The 15,996-nt window shown below is 40.8% G+C and overlaps 1 pseudogene; it reads left to right on the top strand.

The window, feature by feature from the left end:
* The first annotated feature begins 430 nt into the window (after nucleotides 1–430).
* On the top strand, nucleotides 431–1,388 carry LOC130865108 (pyruvate kinase PKM-like; annotated as a pseudogene).
* Nucleotides 1,389–15,996: the final 14,608 nt, after the last annotated feature.

Here is a 15,996-nt window from a genome sequence, read left to right as displayed (position 1 = left end):
GCCTACTTGCCCTGAGGATTTGCCCCCAGCGCCAGACAGACTGAGCTGGATGGTGTTATGTGCCCAAAGAGGAAAAGGGGCAGAAGGAAGAAGGGTTCTGGATGCAAGCTGGGTGGGACAAGAAGAGAGAGGCAGTATGCGGGGTGTAGAGCCCCTGCAGGGAGCCTAGGGAGTATAGGGAGGGGGATGAGGCTAGCCCATTTCTAATAATGTGTGTAGCACCCCAAAGTGCGCTTACTGGGAAGATTCTAGCCTACGGCCATCCTGGGTTGGAGCTTCATCTGGGTCCGAGCTTCATCGCATCTGCCCTGGGGAGCAGCTGCCGTGCATCTGAGCTCACTTCCTCTTCCTCCCAGCATTCTGTTCTGTTTACTCCACCCACCTATGTTCTAACCTATGAGGGCCAAGCAGTTTCTTTATTTTTTAACCAATGACCTTCCTCCATCACCCAAGGACCTCAGGAACCAGGCAGAAACCACACAGCGAAGCAGGGACTGTCTTCATTCAAACCCAGCAGCTTCATGCAGCCATGGCTGACACCTTTTTGGAACACACGTGCCGCCTGGACATTGACTCCACACCCATTATGGACCGCAACACTGGCATCATTTGAACCATTGATCCTGCTTCCCGGTCTGTGGCGATGCTGAAGGAGATGATCAAATCGGGAATGAATGTGGCTCGTCTCAATTTCTCTCATGGAACTCATGAGTACCATGCAGAAACTATCAAGAACGTGTGTGCAGCCACAGAAAGCTTCGCCTCTGATCCCATTCTTTACTGGCCTGTTGCTGTGGCTCTGGACACAAAGGGGCCTGAGATCTGGACTGGACTCATCAAAGGGAGCTGCACTGCAGAAGTGGAGCTAAAGAAGGGAGCCAACCTGAAGATCACCCTGGACAATGCCTACATGGAGAAGTGTGACGAGAACACCCAGTAGCTGGACTATAAGAACATCTGCAAGGTGATAGAAGTGGGCAGCAAGATCTACGTAGATGATGGACTCATTTCACTGCAGGTGAAAGGCGCTGACTTCCTGGTGACAGAGGTAGAGAATGGTGGTTCCTTGGGCAGCAAGAAGGGGATGAACCTCCCTGGAGCCACCGTGGACCTCCCTGCTGTGTCAGAAAAGGACATCCAGGACCTGAAGTTTGGGGTGGAGCAGGATGTAGACATGGTGTTTGCGTCTTTCCTTCGCAAGGCAGCTGATGTGCAAGAGGTTAGGAAGGTCCTGGGAGAGAAGGGCAAGAACATCAAGATCATCAGTAAAATTGAGAACCATGAAGGTGTCCCGCAGGTTTGATGAGATTTTGGAGGCCATTGTGCTGACTGGGTGGCGCCCTGGCTCTGGCTTCACCAACACCATGCGTGTAGTGCCTGTGCCTTAATGGCCCTCTGGAGCCCCTCTTCTAGCCCCTGTCCCATCCCCTTCCCCATCCCATCCATTAGGTCAGCAATGCTTGCAGTGCTCACTCTGGGCCAGAGTGTGGTGCTGGTGGGCTGGTACACCCGGGAAAATTACTGTCACTGAAACGTGGAATAGAGCCCAGCTGTCTGTCTATCATATGGCCCTACCCAAGCCAGGGGTGACAGAGGAATTCAAAATTGGAAACCCTCCCCTCTGGCTTTATCACAAAGGGGCAGCAACATCTCTGTGTACTTTGCTCTTGTAGAAAGTTGCCCAGAGAACTCCCAGCCCTGGCCTGGGGTCAGGAGACAGCAAGAGTAGGGGCTTAAGGCATGGGGCCCAGGTTCCTGTGTAGATAATAAACTCTGGCCCGGGGCCGGACTTGCTTCACCAACAGCTTTGGCCTCCCCCACTGTTCCTTGCACACTTCTCAGCTGTCACTGTGGTCACACCCTCCACCTCCCATTCTACTGTGCAGCATCTCCAAGCCTGTTGCTATAATGCCCACCTGAGTGTCAATAAACAGCAGCTGAAAAAAAAAAAGAAGCTAAAACTGTACAATGGAGAAAAGAAAGCATCTTCAACAAATGGTGCTGGCATTACTGTATGTCAATATGTAGAAGAATGCAAAGAGATCCATGTCTGTCACCATGCACAAAACACAAGTCTAAGTGGATCAAAAACCTCAACATCAATTCAGGTACAATGAACCTGGTAGAAGAAAAAGTTGGAAGAATCCTTGAAGGCAGTAGCACAAAAGTCCACCTCCTAAATATCACATTAGTATCACAGACACTGAAAGCAAAAATTAATAAATGGGGCCTTCTTAAACTGAGAAGCTTCTTTTAGGCAAAGAACGTGATAAATAAGATAAAATGGCAGATTACAGAATGGGAAAATATCTTCACCAATCCCACATCTGACAGATTTTCAAAATATATAAATAACTCAAGAAACTAGACATCAAAACACCAAACAATCCAATTTAAAAAAATGGTGTACAGACCTAAACAGAGAATTTGCAACAGAAGGATCTCAAAAGGCTAAAATACACTTAAACAATTGTTCAGCATTTTTAGTCATCAGGGAAATGGAAATCAAAATGACTCTGAGATAGTTTCTTAAACTTATTATTTAGTCAGAATTACTAAAAGAAAACCATAGATGACAGTTCATGTTGGAGAGAATTTGGAGTAAGAGGAACACTCATCCATTGTCGTCAGAGCGCAAACTTTGGAAATCAGTGTAGTGGCTTCCCAGAAAATTGGGAGTTAATCTACCTCAAGACCCAGATTACCATTTTCAGGCATATACCCAAATAATGCACATTCATATCACAAAGACATTTGCTCAAATAAGTTCATAGTAGCATTCTTAAAAGTCAGAACCTGGAAACAACCTAGATACCCCTCAATGGATAAAGAAAATGTGATACATTTTCAAAATGGAGCATTATTCAGCAGTAAAAAATGACAAATTATAAATTTGCAGACAAATGGATAGTACTACAAAATACAGACCTAGAAAGACAAACATGGTATGTACTTACTCATAAATGGATACTACACATGAAAGATAACTAGGCTACCATCCATAAACCTGAGAAGTTAGGTAAAAAGAGACTTGAGAGACTTGCTTGGATGCGAAGAAATAGATAAGATTTCCTAAGTAAATTGGGAGCACTTAGGATCTGGAAGAAGAAAACATTAGGGAGTGGTAATGGGATAGTAGAGTTGGTGAAGTAACAGAAAGGAAGAGCAAGGAAAAAGATATCTTGATAGTGGGAGTTGATACGGGGTTAGGAGGACACCTGTTGCTAGTGAAATATACAGGAATCCACAAGGATGACCTCAGCTAAGATTCCAATAATAATAGAGAGGGTGCCTGAACTGGCCTTTCCCAGTCATGAGATTGATGACCACCCTGATTGTAATCATAGAACCTTCCTCCAGTAACTAATATAAGCAGATGCTAAACACTGTGTCAAGCTCCCAGAATCCAGTTGAAGAAAAAGAGGAGGTATTTCAGAAGCAAAGGGGTTAAGATAATGATGGGGAAACCCAAAGAGACAGCTGATCCAGGCTGGTGGGCGCTCACTGACCCTGGACTGACAGCTGTGGAAACTGCATAGGACAAGACTAGGCACTCTGAATGGGGGTGGCAGTTCTGTGGCTTGGGCACTCTTTGGGGCCACTGGAAATGGCACTAGAATTTAACTTGCTTTTTTGGAGCCCATTCTTTTTGGAGGGATAACTTGTTCAGCATAATAAAGGGGGGTGGGTCTTGGTCCTGCCTCAACTTCATATGCCAGACTTTGATTACTCCCCATGGTAAACCCTACTCATTCTGAAGAGTGGATGGGGCAATGAATAATTAATACAGAAATAAATAAAATGTTAACACCAAATACATTTCAAAAATCAATACTAAGAGAAAACTTAAGTTCAAGTACTACATATACTATGTCAAATATTTTAAATGTCTTCTATACCCATGTGACATTTTAATAGAATTTTATAAGTACAGCTGCTGTGTGATCTTTCCCTCTCAGAACTATTTGAATGTCATAATGACTTTTGTTGTGCTGTTACATTTTCCTTATTTTTATTATTGGGACCTGAAAGAAAATATGAGTATATGTTATATAACATATAAAACTTTGAATATCTGTACTTGAAAGCAATGGCACTTAAGGAGAAGATTAAAAGCTCCTAGAGTAACTTGATAAGAATCCCAGGAAATGATCTTTTAGATTTTTGATGCTGAGAGAATTTTTTTTTATTTATTAAAAATTTCTGCCTTCTCTGATCCTCCCATTTCCCTCCTTTTTTCCTCCTCCCCCTCCCTCTCCAGTCCTAAGAGAAGTCAAGGTGCCCTGCTCTGTGGGAAGTCCAAGGCTCTCCCCCCTCTATCCAGGTCTAGGAAGGTGAGCATCCAAACAGACTAGGCTCCCAAAAAGCCAGTACATGCAGTAGAATCAAATCTTGGTGTTATTATCATTGGCTTCTCAGTCAGCCCTCCTTGTCAGCCACATTCAGAGAGTCTGGGTTGATCCCATGCTCGTTCAGTCCCAGTCCAGCTGGCTTTGGTGAGCTCCCATTAGATCAGTCCCACTGTCTCAGTGGGTGGATGCACCCCTCGCGGTCTTGACTTCCTTGCTCATCTTCTCCCTTCTTCTGCTTTTCATTTGGGCCTTGGGAGCTCAGTCCATTGCTCCCATGTGGGTCTTTGTGTCTATCTCCACCCATTGCCAGAGAAGGTTCTGTGGTGATATGTAAGATATTTATCAGTGTGGCTATGGGACAAGGCCAGTTCAGGAACCTTCTCCTCTGCTGCCCAAGGACCTACCTAGGGAAATCTCCTTGGACACCTGGGAACCCCTCTAGAGCTAAGTCTCTTGCCAACCCTAAAATGGCTCCCTTAGTTAAGATATCTTCTTCCCTGCTCCCATATCGACCTTTCCTCCATCTCAACCATCCCATTTCCCCACGCTCTCCCAAACCCTCCCCTTCTCCCTTCTCTCTCCCCATCTCCCCTTCCCCCAAACCTCCTATCTCCATGCTCCCAACTTTTGCCCAGTCACCTTGTCTACTTCCAATATCCAGGAGGAAAAATATAAGTTTTTCTTTGGGTTCACCTTCTTATTTAGCTTCTATAGGATCACGAACTATAGGCTCAATGTCCTTTGTTTATGGCTAGAATCCACTTCTGAGTGAGTACATATCATATTCCTCTTTTTGGGTCTGATTTATCTCACTCAGTAAAGTATTTTCTATTTCCATCCATTTGCATGCAAAATTCAATATGTCATTGTTTTTTACAGCTGAGTAGAACTCTAAAGTGTATATGTGCTACACCTTCTTTATCCATTCTTCTATTGAGGGGCATCTAGGTTGTTTCCAGGTTCTGGCTAATACAAATAGTGCTGCTATGAACATAGTTGAACAAATGCTTTTGTAGTATGATTAGGCATCTCTTGGGTATATTAACAAGAGTGGAATTGCTGAATCCTAAGGTATGTTGACTCCCAGTTTTCTGAGAAACCACCACACTGCAAAGTGGTTGCACAAGTTTGCATTCCCACCAGCAATGGATGAGTATTTCCCTTACTCCACATCCTCTCCAGTATAGGCTAACATTGGTGTTTTTGATTTTAGCTATTCTGACAGGTTCCGTGTGGTCAGATTTATATTGAGGTCTTTAATCCACTTGGACTTGAGTTTTGTGCATTAGAGAGTGTGAGACTCAGCATGCAGTGATGTTGCTGAGATCACAATGTCTAGTGCAGGTTCAATAACAGTTTCAGTCACCTAAATCCATGTTCTGAATTTAACCATTACTTTTCTATGAGAATGAGAAATGTTTCCTGTACTGTGTTCCTGAGTATAACCTTCATAAGCATGTAAGATGACTGTCAACCAGAGGCTTATAGACATTCCCATTTTTCCCATCACCTGTCTTCTCCAGCAACATAGTAATTCATAAAATTTAAGCGCTGATAAATGATCCCATTTATCAGCCTCTCTTTATACTGCATGACAGCATTGGGGTTGATGATGAGAAATAGGGGTGGATAGATATTACATGGGTCTGGACCCTGTATGAGGATCACAGATTCCTCTTCCTCAAAAAGAATGCTGATGTATTTCAGAGTTAGGTGGAAGTAGGGAGATGAGATATATTCTTCCCAGAATTGTCAATGTCTAACAATTCCTTCTCTCCTTTAAATAACTGTTCATATGTATAGAAACAAGCCCCCTCATACAATTAATTTAAAACAAAAATACCTGTGTGCACCAATTTAACTCGCTTTGTTCCATTCTCAAGTAAGCCATGGTAGCAGTAAAACCATTCCACAAAAATGACACTATATGAGAAGACACAATCATACTGGTAGAATATAACAGGAAAAGTCAGGTTGTCACTGAGATAGAGAAAGTCCACGAACATTCGAACTGTGTGGAGGACCCAGAAAGACATAAAGACATAAAATATTTTCATTTTCTATTAGTATCCTATATTTTCCCTTTAAACTCTTCTGCATCCTGATAAAAGACATCACTGTGCCTTGACAATGGGTTCACAAACAGCCTGATTTTTCATTTTAACTGTGTACAGTCACACATTGACAGTAGTCAGGAGGAGAGAAATTTGGTGTTGTGTTTATTTTATTTTTTTTTTTGCTTTTCTTTCAATTATCTTTCTTTTTCACAGTAGCACAATCTCTGTCTCTCTGTGTCTGTCTGTCTCTCTCTCATTTTCTCTCTCTCTCTCATTTTCTCTCTCTCTCTCTCTCTCTCTCTCTCTCTCTCTCTCTCTCTCTCTCTCTCTCCCCCTTTCTCTCTTTGTGTGTGTAGTAGGCTATAAAGTGACCATTCCATAATAATCCTACACCTAAATAACACTACCTTCCCAATAACCCATTCCCAAAACCACAGATACCTACAGTCAATTCTGTATTCTTTTTACTTCTCTCCATTCCTTCATTCCCAGTACCAGTAATGCTTCTCTGATAAAATATTGTACATGTTTCTCCAGAACTCCATTTATCTTGGTTAAATGTCTGTATAGAAGAAGTTTCAGTTATCCTTTTGTTTCCTGTCTTTTGTTTCTGAGGATGAAAAAAACAGACATTAAAGATGTGGCAGTAAACATCTGTGAATAAAAAAATAATCAGTGAAGAATGAGGGCATTATAAGAGTTTGGAAATTTGGCTTCACTGACATCATCTATAAAACCAGGACCAAAGAAAATAAGCATGGCCAGATTGTGGACAATCACATGTGTTTCTGGAGGAAAGGGAACACTTTGTTTAAGCTTCCTAGCTGGAGGTGAAGAAGAGACACAGCCTTCATAGAAGAGAGATGACACAGATGTGGAGACTAGAAGAAAACAAGAGCTAAAATATAAACAAAGAATGAGCACATGAGGTACACTATCACTAATCAGCCCAGAACATCACATGAGCATTCATTTCTTACTGAGTAAGAAACCCTTCCTTACCACAGATAACACAAGAGATTTGCTTGTGCCTGAGAACATTAGATAAGACAATTTTTTCTATAGTGTGGTTTTGACTCAGAATACAGAAGTTCATTTAACTTCTAGGTATCTCTGAGCTACTCTGGTGAAACAAATTCCTTCTAAGTGAAACAGTTCCTCCCAGAGTAAAGAGGGAGGCTCCTAAGGATCTATGACCTGATGCAGCTTCCTGGAGAAGACTTTCTAAATTAGCATGCCGTACATCATTCACGTCCTGCAGAGAGCATCAAGACTACAGATTTCATGAGTTGTTCTCCATGCTAGAGTACAGCTATCCCTGGGTTATCCATACTCCTGTAAGTAAACCCTTATCCACTCACTCTCCACTATTTCTTATCCCTCACTCAGAGTCCTATAAGATATTCCAGTAACCTTATTGGTACACCAAGCTGAACTTTGTTCTTTATGGGATTCCTACATAAGAGAATGTTTATTTATATCTCCTCTGAGAAGTCACACAGCCACTTGGGTCCAAACATTGCCAAAGGAGTCAAATCAGAGTTTGAGAGGAGGATGTCTGGGCCCTGCTTTGATCATTGTGTTACTAAATGCAACTGGCATTCTGATATGCACATAAACTTCTACGCTCAAGAGCAGAATGTAAAGGTTTGAATGTGCAAAACATTCTATATGTATGAATGCTTTATATGCTTCCTTTCCAGATGCTGGAGCTACTTGGGGAGATTGCAAGAATTTTGGAAGCCAGAATATACTAAAGAAGTAAGTCACCGGGAGGGTTGACATCTTTTCTCATCACATCCTATCTTCCATAGTGTGACCCTCCATCTTCTGATTTGTGCTCTCATTTCCAGCTCAGATGCATGGAACAAATCCTCGTGAAATAAATATAAGTAAACCATTCCCCTTTAGTTACTACATAAAATATTTGATCACAGTGAAGCAAAACAACTAATCTACCACATTTACTGCTCAGTGTATGCTTGTACCATGATGAACTGCAATTATTGTAGTGAATGAATGCTCTAGCCTAACTTTTGCAGTTGATACAAAGGTTCTTGTGCTCACAGATAAGCACCAGAAAAAAAACAGGAATATTAAATACACAGAATTTTCTTTTTAAAGTGAGAAAAGAATAATGAGTTTTCCACACCAAAGGTCAGAATAGGATGTGGTTAGTAGCCTGATGACTTTTGTCCTGTCTTTAGAACAGAGACCGTACTAGGTCCTCCACTCCAACCTTATCATGAGCTTGATTTTTGTCAGTAAATCTACAAAACCCATCTATATGAAAGATGTCACATATTCTATAAAAACACTTCAAATGTAGTCACATCTTAAATTTTATTGTGAAAATAGGATAGAGTATATCATCACCTGGAAACTTCCCCAAATTTCTCCATGCTGTAGGAAATCCTGTAGCCAGTAGTTACCCTCCCACTGGGGTGTGTCCTCTTATACTATTGATGCTGATGTAAAGCATACATCTGGCCTCTTTTTCGACTGTGGAATTCGGTTACTGTTTTCTGTTCCAGCAGAGGATTCTGATATGTGAGTCTACCCCTAAATAAATAACCTTCTATTATTCTCAATTCTGACATAGTATGGGATTGCTTTTAAGTGTCCATCTTCATCTGGTGCCCATGTGGATTCGGACTCCACACCTACTAGGTGGTCCACAGCCCAGAAATTCTCCCAGCCCTGACTGCTTGGCTTGCTTTTACCTAAGTGGCTTTTTGTAGAACCCCTTCCACAGTATGGCAACTTTAAAATTTCCCAAGGGCACGCTTGACTGCTGTGTTCTCTGGTGTGTTTCCTTGCCATATGGCAACTTTTGAAGCTTCTGGTTTCTGCTCCCTGTCCATGAGTTCTGGGTTTCTTGCTTCCTGCATGGAATTGATTTAATTGTTTATAATTTGTCATGCAAAGCATATTTCTCAGTATTTAACCAGTACTAAGGAAGAAAACTAAGGCTGCTCAGGACTGTTCCTGTCACCATTGTGACTCTGGAAACACCATGTTTGCTGGACAATAAAGATTACAGTTTATAGGATCACATAATAGGTAATTAATAAATCAATATGGCAGACTACATTAATATTGGAACTTTTAGTAACTTCTTTGCTAATACTACGGATTGTATTATGTGAGGTTTATATATTTATGGTGATAGTTCATTTATTGGGTATCAGGATTCAATTTTTCTCTTCATATTCTATCATTAAGAAAGAATGTGGCACTTTTAGAAATGATAGAGTCTTTACAGATTAATAATGAACAGCTAGTTGACAGGATTAATACCATTGAAAATCAAAAGTTACCTGAAAAAAAATTAATACTTTAAAAAAGGATAACATTAATTCGACAGACAAAATTGAATCCATATCTAAGGGTACTAAGAAACAATGGACATAAGAGATGTTACAACTCAAATGGACTTAATACATATCTACACATCATTTCATGCAAACATAAAAGAAAATACCTTCTTCTAAGCACTTCATGGAACCTTCTCTAATATTTACAACATACTAAGTCATAAAGCAAATCTCAATAGATACAAAAATAACCCCTTGAATTTTATCTGACCACCATGTGAAGTTAGAGTTCACAAACTACAGGAAGTCTACAAAATCATGGAAACTGTATTTGTAGCAGCAGGCCACTTGTTTGTCCCAGCCACCCAGAAACAAAATAACCACACAGAAACTATATTTATTGTTTAACACTGCTTGGCCCATTAGCTCTAGCTTCTTATTGACTAACTCATATTAATTTAACCCATTTTTATTAATCTGTATATTGCCATGTAGCTGTGGCTTAACAACAAATATTTGGCATGTCTGACTCTGGCAGCTCCATGACATCTCCCTGTCTCTGCCTTCTTCCTTGCAGTATTCAGTTCCATCTTCCCTGCCTACCTAAGTTCCGCCCTATCAACAGGCCAAGACAGTTTCTTTATTCATTAATGGTAATCACAGCACGCAGAGGGGGACTCTCTCACATCACCTCCCTTTTCTGTTTAAATAAAAAGGAAGGCTTTAACTTTAACATAGTAAAATTACATATAACAAAACAGTTATCAAGCATAAATTATAGTTATAATATTTATATTTACTTTATCTTTTATCATAACTAAGGAAAATTATAACTATAACTATCTATCTATTCTTTAACTCCAGCAAAGACTCCAAAAGGTTATAATATTGAAGTAAACAGGAAGTACATTGTAAGCCATGTCTGGACAGTCACCCAAAGTTCTTCTGTACTGTTGAGGCATCAATATTCAGTCTATAGGCCCATAGTATCTAGCAGACTTTTCCACAAAGCAAAAATTTCAAAGACAGTTCTGCCTATATTGGCAGTTTGTCAGTCACTTTCTTCTGTATCCTGCAGAATGTCTCACAGAGTCTTTCATGAAGCAGGAACCCCAAAGAACCATCTCACCTTTAAGCAAGTTCAGCAGTCATTTCTCTTTGGGTCCTGCATGTCCAATCAAGTAGACTAGACAAGAGCAGTTTCTTGCCCAAATGACTAGCAAACTCCATAAGTAGCCTCTTCGATGCCCATCATCCTTTTGAAGTAGCTTGATGTTGCCAGGATAAGATGTATCTCACTGTCATGAAAAGTCTTAAGTTTCTTAAACATTTTAAATACCATAATCTGAAGATCTCTGAAAGATTTGAAAAATATCTATCTAACTGAAATATATCTCTTTTTTTGAGAAAAGCATATTCATAGAACTTTATTTCAAAATTTATCTCAACATGAGAGCATCAGAAGCTAGGGGTACTTGTAAAAGACTCTATGAATCAGGTAACTATGTTGTGGCAAACAAATATACAAATAAAATGTCAACTTATTTTGAAAGACTGAAAAGGCATTGGATTATAAAATATTCTTTGTATTTCCTCACAACTGTACCTTGGAGAATCTGATGTTCACATGCAAATTTATGTTTCATCTCACAGTGAAAATTCAACTGACTCAAAAGTTAATAGCCTAGGTGATGATTATGATGATTTTCATGATGAGAAAATGAAGTTAAAAAAGTAAAATTTAATGAATATTCCTGTTAGTTTTGAAATATATCTCTATACATTTAGAAAATCTAGCTAGCATGACTACAAGACTATTATAGATGATTATCTATTAACCTATATTTCTTAACTATACTTTACATTTTTAAATGAACTTCACAAACATAATACCTTAATCAAGAGCAGAAATATACATATAATAAAATAGACCTTAAATTTGTATCAATAAACCAAGATCTATACCAATGCAAATCTCTGTAACATATCCCCTTTTAAATGGAAACAAACATTTATAGATAGTATTTGGGATTATGGGCACAGTTTCTCTAAACTGCTTCCTGCTGTTTATTGAATGAAGTGTTTTCTTTGTGGAGGTGCTTACAGCAACCTTTCAGGGGGTCTTGTTCCATCAAACAATATTGGTCTGGAAGCAATCCAAAGGTTCTCATCTTCTGTGGAAACAAAAGAAGAACCTCTTTTCAAAGGAACATATCCTTAGACTCAAATTTTGGATAACTTTATGTTGGTTTAACTTAGCAGTCCACACAATGAAATGTCTCTCTGTACTTACCTCCTTCACAGACAAAAAATTCAAAGATAACACGATAATAAACATAATCCAAACTCTCTGAATTTTTCATGTTTATGTGACTTATTTTTCTTTACTCCTTTTAATCTATGACTGTTAGTACTCTGTCTCTTTAAAGACTTTACCTTTTTTAAAAGCATAAACATTATTTTATGACTCTCTATACTCTTCCAAGCCCATGTACATTTATCCACCACTATAACTCATCTGTATTTGCCTTTATTGCTTATCTTTAATTCTTTAATATCCAGGAACACTTTTTAAAAACTAAGAGCCCTTTAAAACTTAAGCTGCACCATTAGTATGGCATATCTGGTACTGACTTCTTGACAGCTCAGTCTAAAACTTAAGTGTGCTATTATTATGATATATATGGTACTTCCTGCTCACTCTGCACAGTCCAGAACGGCACAGCCACTTGTGACTCCAAGCCACGTACACTGCCCCAGTTCCAGGCACAAAGCTGGTCCACATTTTCATCAACCAAGTTGCTCCACACTGCTCACAAACTCCATTCAAATGCTCTGTCACCTGAAAGAGCCAGAGTTTGCATAGGCAGCAAGACCCGGAAAGCCAGCATTTCAGAACTGCCACTTTTTAAAAGCCTTCCTTAAAGGAACTGCCTCACACAGTCAGCAAACAGTAAGAAGTTGTGTTAAACTCTGTATTTTGTGTCTAGAATTTGTTTACAAGCTCTCTCAGATTTTTAAGTCGACTTAGTTGGCCACATGGGCACCAAAATGTAGCAGCAGGCCGCTTGTTTGTCCTGGCTGCCCAGAATCAAAATAACCACACAGAAACTATATTAATTAAATGCTGCTTGGCCCATTAGCTCTAGCTTCTTATTGGCTAATTCGTATATTAATTTAATCCATTTCTATTAATCTGTATATTGCCATGTGGCAGTGGCTTACTGGCAAAGATCTGGCATGTCTGGCTCTGGCAGCTCCATGGCTTCTTTTTGACTCTGCCTTCTTCCTCCCAGCATTCTGTTCCATATTCCCTGCATACCTAAGTTCTGCCCTACCAAAAGGTCAAAATAGTTTCTTTATTCATTTATGGTAATCACAGCACACAGAGGGGACTCACACACCATTAAGTCATAAAGAAAATCTCGACAGATAAAAAAATAACCCCTTGAATTTTATCAGACCACCCTGTGAAGTTGGAGTTCACAAACTATAGAAATTCTACAAAATCATGGAAACTTTATTACAAATGAAGAAATCCCAATAAAACCATCTGTGGACTCCTTGGCAGAAACCCAACAGATCAGAACATAGAATAAAATACGTAAATTACTGTAGTAAAAACAATTGTGGAAAAAGAACACCATAACAAGTATGTCTGTCACTCAGAAGGGCTGTAGAAATAGCAAACTTTCCTGGATAAACAAGGCAAAGTTTATAACCTCTTGACATATTCAGGAAACGGAAAAGGAATTTTTTTTAAACCAGAAAACATGGGCCATTATTAATAACATGAGACTTACCAAACGACAGACTATAAACCCAACTAATGAAATAATACAGGTTCCACAGTGTCTTGCTCTTCATTGGTGGCTTGACTGGCTTTACAGAAGCCTAGGAAATGCATCTCTGGCAGTGTCTCTGGAGATATTTCCAGAGCAGTTTTATTAAGGAGGGAAGAGTCACCCTGAATGACATCATGCTGTAGTTGGAATCTTTTTCTACTTTCTGATTTAAGAAACCCATCATGAGCGAGGTCCTCCCCTGCCATGATGGGTCCTCCGAAACGATGAACCCAAATAAACCCTTCCTTCTCTGAACTGCTTTCATTAAGTGCTTTTATCACAACACTAAATATATTCCATAACTAAAATTTTTGTATTCAATGGTTTGTGTAGTGATGTGCAGGGCGAGAGGGGAACATAGATCCCATGGTGGGGGACAAACACACCATCAGATAGACCTTACATGGGAAGGAAGTTTATTGGGGAAGGGAGGGGAGAGAAGAGAGAGAGAGAGAGAGAGAGAGAGAGAGAGAGAGAGAGAGAGAGAGAGAGAGAGAGAGAGAGAGAGAGAACAGAGACGGGACTCCTAAGAGAAATGGCAGAAAAGGGAGTGGGCAGAGCTTGTCTCTTAATGAGACCTTTCCACCTGCATACAGAGTCAAGATACTGCCTGTCATGCATGTGTGGGTGTCCACTCTGTCTCTGCCAGGTCCCCAAGGAGTGGGGTCATGTGTGTATTTGCCTGGATGATAATAATTTTAAGCCTAATGCAAAAGTGAAAATACAAAATTATTGATAATGGCCACATCCATTACTTTTCCTTGCTATGGCTAGTACCTGACATAATGTAAGTGGAAGATTTACATATTTTGGCTTATGATTTCAGAGGATTCAGTCCCTTTGTTTCTGGGCCCACTGTGAGCAGAACCAGAACATAGTGGTGAAAGCTTATGGCAGAGGAGATTCAAATGTTGGTTTGTGGGAAGCAAAAATGGGGACATGAGAGAGGATGCCAGAGAAAGCTGTGACTCCAAGGAACACACTATCAATGACATATTTTATACGACTAGGCCCTACCTCCCACCAGCACATTCTTCATGAGTCCATCAATGGTTAATACATTTATTGCAACGGTTCTCATGACCTCATTTCTGGAGGTGACCTAGCACCCCTATTGAGAGATATGCTTCATGAAGTTCTTAGGTGTTTTCTAACCTACTCAAGTTTACTCTCAAGATTAACGATAACAAAGTCCACCCCTTCCCAGCCTGACACCCCAAAGTCCAACCCTTCCCAGTCTGGCACTCCAAAACATTACTTTAAACCACACTATTCCACCTCTGAGACTTGTGTCTCTCTCATAATGAAAAATCCAGTCCAACTGCAAAATTCCCAAAGCCTTAGCAGTTCCAACATTATAAATTCAGACTCCTCTGAGATGCAAGACAAACATTCAGCTGTGAACACCTATGAGAATATAAAAAGTGCATGAGAATGGGGGAGCTGGTCCTGCCCCTCACTGGCTGCAGCACTCAGGAGAGCAGGCCCTGTACCTCATTCTGGGCAACACAGCAGAAATAACCCTGTTGGAAAGGCTTAGGTGAGCCAGCCCTGAGAGTGTGAGAGCAGGAAAGTTGACCCCTCCCCTGTCTTCCTGTGGCACCCTCACACCCACTCCTTGTCACTTGCAGCAGGTGAGAGAGATGGCCATGGAGTCAAGAGAGAGGGAGAGCTGGCCCTGCCCCTCACCAACTGCAGCAATTGGGTGAGCAAGCCCTAACCCTTGCCTGGGTCAAACAGTAGAGCTGGCCCCCATGTTGTGGGTGTGGTGGAACCAGCCCCAGGGCCATGAGAGCAGGAGAACTGGCCCTGCTCCTAGCTGCCTACTGCGGTGGGTGAGCTAGCTGGGGCAGTGCTGGAGAGCCTCGCCTGGCGCTGATGATGAGGGAAAGCCCGCAGGCTGCCCAATCCAGCTCCATCCCAGCCCAGAACCAAGGCTATGATTTGGTCCACCCCAACGTCGACCCCATCTATGAACCTGCTAGAGTACTGAAGAGGCTGGACCTGCAGATCTAAAGCTCAGGGACTCTGTGACACGGGGCAAGGACAGGATATCCCAGAGGAGCCCCGGTGAGGCTCAGTATAAATGGTGTAGTAGAAGCCAGAGCCCTCGAACCAGATCTGTAACTCATTGCAGTGAACACTTGCAAGTAAAGATGTACAGACTAAAGGGTATTTTGTGTGACTCACCACAGTTTCCATGCTGAGACTTTAGTTCATTTGCTTTTTTTTATTGTTGTTTTTTGTTTTTCTTTCAAATTTTATTTTATTTTTGGTGGGGGATATTGCAAGGGCAGAGGATAGATATGAAGGGATGAGGAAATAAATGGGTTGGGATGCATGATGTAAAAGACACAAAGAATCAATAAAAAATTACATACATATAAAATACAATTCTATAAAGCTGTGACACAGAGTAGTCATT

The sequence above is a fragment of the Chionomys nivalis genome, chromosome 23 (genome assembly GCF_950005125.1).
Source record: "Chionomys nivalis chromosome 23, mChiNiv1.1, whole genome shotgun sequence".
Classification (NCBI taxonomy): Eukaryota; Metazoa; Chordata; class Mammalia; order Rodentia; family Cricetidae; genus Chionomys; species Chionomys nivalis.
Note: the sequence above shows the minus strand (reverse complement) of the source record. Positions and strands in the feature narration are given on the sequence as shown.